Genomic DNA, 6,244 nt, shown 5'->3' with positions numbered 1-6,244 from the left:
ATTCAACACAAAATTAATTTTCAGCTCTGAATATAGAGGCTTTAAAATATATCAGCAACTTTCTTATATATTGAGTTGGCAAAGACAGTGTAGCTGTTAATCAACACCCAAAGCCTCTCGGGGGAATAAGCAAAGGTGCTATCACACACAAATACATAAAACACATGTATTAATCCATGATTTTGGAAAAGGTTATATTTATGCTGGTTATCAGAAATAAGAGGGCCGTGTAGGTTTATTGAATACATTAAGTAAAAAATAGTTTTCCGAGGTTAACACAATCTATTAAACATTTTTTTCAAAGTGCCTGAACTAAATCTCTATCAGAAAATTCGACTAGTTTTATGAAGGTGTGCAGGGACCCTCTTTTGTAGTGCCATTTGGTAATAACTGACGCATAAAAGGTACAAGCAGTTTTTCTGCTTTGACATTTCACCCTTATCCAGCACAATTCATCTGAGAAACTTAAAGAACTCTGTAGGCTCTGATTTATAGAGTCTTCTAACACCAGCAAGACAGGTCACTATGTCTAGCCTCCTTTTACAGTCAGCTCAACTGAGCTCCATTTGTTGAAGGTCACAGGGGAGTCCCTGGAAGAACTATAAAAAGAAAAGCCCAAAGCCCAAAGTGCATGTCCCATACCCTTTCTGGTTGATAAATGGTACATTTCACAATTCTGACATTTAACAAAAATAAAGTAAAGTCTATGTATCTCTGTATCTAATTTTTGGACATAAATAGAAAAGTAATAGCTATGAAATATAAATATACTAATTGTGCATTATTTTTAAAAGGTGTTTTTTTATTTCTGTTTTATCAATTAAGTGAATTACATTGGTTTAAAATCCAGTGAAATTATGTACAACATCTCTTTTCTGCTGTCAAAACAAATCTTCATAAAGATTTTTTTTTTCTTTCTTAGAATAGCTACCAGGGCTAAGGCTGAAACCTAAAACAAAGATGAAAATAAAAAATTCTCTGCAGTTAGATTGTAAAAATAAGAAATGAAAGAAGCAAGCAAGGAAGGGAGAAAAGAATTAAGTAAAGAACAGAGGGAAGGAGAAATTAGGAAGGAAGTGAGGGGGCAGAAACAAAAAGCAAAGACGAGAAAGGAAAGATGGAAGGATGAAAGCAGAAAGTGTTGAGAGACAGAGCGGAGAGATGTACATGAAAGGAAATGCAGCGCACCTGTAAATATGGTACTAAAAGGAGTTTATGCAGGCAGCTACTAAATGGATGCTGCAGCCAGAGAATAGAGGTACAGCTCCTTAAATGTATTATTTAGTTGAAGCATTTGCTATGCAGAGAAGAACAAGAATGAAGACACCTTAAAATATACACCAAAAGATTTTTGTTTACATGCCAGAAATTCTATGTATGCTCTTTACTAGTTAACATGTGTTCCTCAGTGATGATTTCAAGAAACAGGATTTTAAAAGGAGATTGTCTCTTACCTGATGTATAACAATTTCTTTCAAATTTGATAATATTCTTGCTTCTTGGTCTTTCTGATAAAAACAAGTGTAGCATTTGATCTTATCAGTTTAATATAAGATCCATTCTCTATCTGAGGATATCATATTAAATAGTGTTTTTGATCTAGGAAATTGATAACAGGTTGTTCTGCCCACTCCATTCATTGACCTAGTGTTACAGTTCTTCCAGGAACTATGTACCTCTGTGGGGTAATGAGACTTGATCAATCTGAGGGTAAGAATTTTAAGCTGATTAGCCAAAGTTCTTAAGGGAGTTCTTAAGGGTCACTTCCAGGGATGCTTTACTGTTTTCTCCTTAGCAGGTTTACAGATTCCATTAAGAATATGATATTGCATTATTCTACCATTTATGTATGAGGTTTTTTATAAATCCACCCATAATGTATTAGTTTTTAAGTTATTTCTTGTATTTTTCAAGATTATAATATAATCACATTACTCTACCTTCCTTTTCCTCCCTCCAAACTCTCCTATATATCCTTCCTTGCTCTCTATCAAGTGGCATGGTATATTCATATATATTCCTAAGTATATAAATTCAACACACTCAAATTGAATATAAACTTATCTTGTGGATGATAATTCTCAAAACAATGTTTGCAAAAGTATCCATTTTCTTTTTTTTTTTTTTTTTTTTTTTTTTTTGGTTTTTCGAGACAGGGTTTCTCTGTGTAGCTTTGCGCCTGTCCTGGAACTCACTTGGTAGCCCAGGCTGGCCTCGAACTCACAGAGATCCGCCTGCCTCTGCCTCCCGAGTGCTGGGATTAAAGGCGTGCGCCACCACCGCCCGGCGCCCATTTTCTTTTCTAAACAGCTATAAAAGTGCTATTAAAACTGAGTATGTTTTTGTATAAAACATAATTTTATGTTAATCAAATATTAATCAAACTTTATAATAGTTTTACTTGTATTAGCAATATCTGGAGATCTCTGTCCTGTTTGCATACACTCTGCTATGGTATAAAAATATAACTCATCTAATTTGGAATCAATTTTTTATTGATTTATTATTTACAAATAATATAAGAATGACGTGTTTAAGTTGATTGGTTATTTATTGAACAAAATATATGTATTAATAAAAGTGATCATCCATGTAAGATCACATTTGATGCATACACATTTGATAAATAAATAATTAGTATGTTAGAATCAGAAGACTTCATTTAAAACATTATAGTACATATATTTACTATCTGTATAAATTTGGTTTTACAGTAAAACTAAATATGACTATGTATAAATCATTAGTTTTACATATATAAATTTAATTATAGTTATGATTTTAACTTACAATAATAAATATTATGATGTACCTAAATATAATAGGTTATATTTATTATTATTATTATTCAGCTTGTTCTTAACAGATATAAGTATTTAAAACATCATGAAAAAACAACATTAACCAACTTTTTATTTATTTATGTATTTTTTTGGTCTTTCAAGACAGGGTTTCTCTGTGGAGTTTTGGTGACTGTCCTAGATCTCACTCTGTAGTCCAGGCTGGTCTTGAACTCACAGAGATCTGCCTACCTCTGTCTCCCAAGTGCTGCTATTAAAGGCGTGAGCCACCACTGTCCAGCCATGAAGCAAGTTTTATGAATACATGAGGTAAAAGCCTATGCCGAAGATACAGGAGAAAAAAGAGGTAAATTAGTTGTCTTAAATCAGGCTTCTTTAATTAAAAAAAAAAATTGACCTATACATTGGAAATGTGTCTCTTTCAGTTCTCTATGCTAGTAGTTCAAGGTCGGAGAGTCTATATGAATGTTGGGCCTTTGTTAATGGATTTCTTTTTTCTCATCTCCTAATTTCATAATTCCAGTGCTAGTGAGCATTATTACCTCCCTTAACTCTAATCATCCACCAAAGCCCTCTATACTATACCATTAGGGGCCAGGATTTCCAAGTACGAATGCTAGAGGAAGACTCTGCCAATATTTCACAATGGCAACTTAGGGGCTGTGAAGGTGATTCACCGGGTATGAGCATTTACTCTGCAAGCACAGGGAATTGAGTTGAAATCTTAACACACACAGAAAAAGCCAGGCATAGCTGTGTGTGCCTGTAACACCAGCTTTGAGGAGTGAAGACAGGTGGAACTCAAGAGTTTATTGCTAGATGAAATAACAAACATCTAACCCCATGAGAAAACCGTGTCTTAAGATACCGATGTAAAGTGATGTACTAAGATGCCTAATATACTCTCTGGCCTCAATATGCACATGGCCACACACTCCTGTACATACATCACACACACACAGACACACATACACACACACACCAAACATCCAACCATACTATACATAAAAATGAGCATATAGCAGTAGATTTTAACACTAACAAAAATGATATAAGATCATAATACTTAGCCCATAGATCATCTAAAAATGCTCCTTTAATTGTTTTGAAATTGTTTAAGAAGTTTTATGTCCATTCTTATACACCTGTAATTTAACAAAAATATAAATGTCACAGTCTTAAATATAACAAATAAAGAATGAAAATAGAAATCTGAATATTATTACATATAATTAGTAGTCCTTGCTTATACAATAGCCCAACATTTACTGTTAAATTTTACTGTTCTTTCATTGGGGAATTGTTAAAATTTATTTTTCAGTAATGTATTGAATTTTAGAAAAATAATTAAGAAAGTAAAACAATTAGTCAAATATCCAATTACACCATGCAAATTAAAATTTGTTAAATGATAAAGCTGGAGAGGTGACTCAGCGTTCAGAACATGCACTGCTCCTTCAGAGAACCTGAGTTAGGTTCTTAGGACCTACTGGGGAAATCACCATTTCTTCTCTCTCCAACCGCTAGGGAATCTGGTGGCCCTCACCTCCATTGGTAACCACATACATATGTTCATACACTCTCTCTCACTCACACATAATTAAAAATAACAAAAGGAAATCTTTAAAACATTAACAATCAAGATAATATTATTTGTTTGAAGTCAATGTGAATAACTCAAAAGTCAGAGCAGAAAACACTACCACAAGGAACAGAATATTAGATGTACTATCAAAACGTAAGGTGGATAATAAAATAGAAAACAAAACAGGACCCATCAGCTAGTCTGTCACTTTTGCTGAGGCAGTTGGCACATTATAAATGTTTTTGCTCTGTGTTTTGAACAGTGATTCATTCTTTCAAATACACCAAATATCAAAATGTATAAAAATGGCATACTACAAGTAAACGATAAGCATTTTTATGGAATGAGCTTTGTGAGTAAAACAAGTTCCTAAATCTGTAATTTTGACACATGAGACTCCATTGCACCATTGATCTATCTAGGAAATTCAAATGCTGCCTTACTTTAATGCTATTCAACAATGGTTGCTTATGTTTTCCAATAAGTGTACTTGTTGTAAAAACTTCAGTAAGAGAGATGAATGAAAAGTATAAAGGTTAAATTCACATACTCTAACATGAAGTCAGAAAAGAGTTCTAAAATCTTTATTAGCTAAAGAAATATTAATTTCAATGACAAAATCAAAATCAAGAAAACAGTGAAATATACTCATTTATTAAAAATAATTGCTTCTATGAAATCTTTATAACCTATTATCCAATTTGAAATTTTAGACATACTTAAAACTTGATCAGTTAGGCAGATGGCTCAGTGGACCTACATTCGGATTCCCAGCACTGCATAAGATTTTATGTGATGCATCCATCAGTAATCTCAATGGTGGGAGGTAAGGGGTCAAAGATAGTTTCTAGGGTCTCATTGGCTCGAGGTTAGCTAAAAGAATGAGCTCCATTCCTTTAAAGATACCTTTTCTCAAAATATAAGATGGATACAAATGGCCTCCATATGGGCATTAATGAGTGAGTAACCACCTGACATATTAATCAAAATATGACAGATTAATTAAATATTTCTATGTCAGAAATGCTGGCCATGAGATTAAACATATGCATGTGATGGGGATGTCTTTCTGTACGCTGTGAAAATGTGTTGCTATGATTGGTTGATAAATAAAGCCATTTGGCCTATTGCAAAGCATGTTAGAGGCAGGCAGGAAAATCTGAGAGACAGGAGACAAGAAAAGAGAGTGGGGCAGAAGCTGTTAGCTGCTTCCAGGAGAAGCAAGAGGTAAAGTACTGGTAAGCTATGAGCCACAAGGCAAAGTATAGATCTATAGAAATGTATTTATTTAAGATATAAGAGCTAGCTAGCAAAAAGTCTGCCATGGCCATAGTGTAAAAATAATATAAGCCCTGCTCGGTGGTCATGATGGGCAGCAAGGTGGCTTCCACCACCGGGGTCATGCAGGTAGTGAAGGTTCCCTGACAGAAGAGACAATCCTAAACTCAGTGCGTCAGAAGCTCTGAGATCGGCTGGGCTACCCTCCCACTCATCTATAATTTCACAGACATCTAAGGGAAATATATCCTCAGATTCGCTGATGCATCCAGGGCCACCATACACTGAAGAGATAATAAAAACTTTACCTCAGAAATACAGAAGGAAACCTATATCTCAAGAAGAAATGGAATTTGTCCAACGTGGAGGCCCAGAATGACCACTGTGGTTCCTGTTTGCCTTCAAACAAAAGGATTATCTTTACAACGCAGGATTTCAGAAATGTCAAATAAAAATTGTATATTAAACAACGTAGAAAAAATAAAAAAAAATAATATAAGCCACTGTGTGTTTTTTTGGGTCTGAGCAACCATGGGACCGAGCAGGACACAGGAACACTTTCAACTACATGCATCTATGT

At 34.3% G+C, this 6,244-nt stretch overlaps 1 non-coding gene and 1 pseudogene across 1 annotated transcript; both read left to right on the top strand.

The window, feature by feature from the left end:
- The first annotated feature begins 1,491 nt into the window (after nucleotides 1–1,491).
- Nucleotides 1,492–1,681, top strand: LOC121828450 (U2 spliceosomal RNA). The gene has a single exon (XR_006070916.1). It is a non-coding gene; the product is annotated as a U2 spliceosomal RNA (small nuclear RNA).
- Nucleotides 1,682–5,751: 4,070 nt separating this feature from the next.
- Nucleotides 5,752–6,043, top strand: LOC102926369 (alpha-ketoglutarate dehydrogenase component 4 pseudogene; annotated as a pseudogene).
- The last annotated feature ends 201 nt before the right edge of the window (nucleotides 6,044–6,244 follow it).

Source organism: Peromyscus maniculatus, chromosome 3, assembly GCF_049852395.1.
Source record: "Peromyscus maniculatus bairdii isolate BWxNUB_F1_BW_parent chromosome 3, HU_Pman_BW_mat_3.1, whole genome shotgun sequence".
Taxonomy (NCBI): domain Eukaryota; kingdom Metazoa; phylum Chordata; class Mammalia; order Rodentia; family Cricetidae; genus Peromyscus; species Peromyscus maniculatus.
This window is presented reverse-complemented; position numbering and strand designations above follow the sequence as displayed.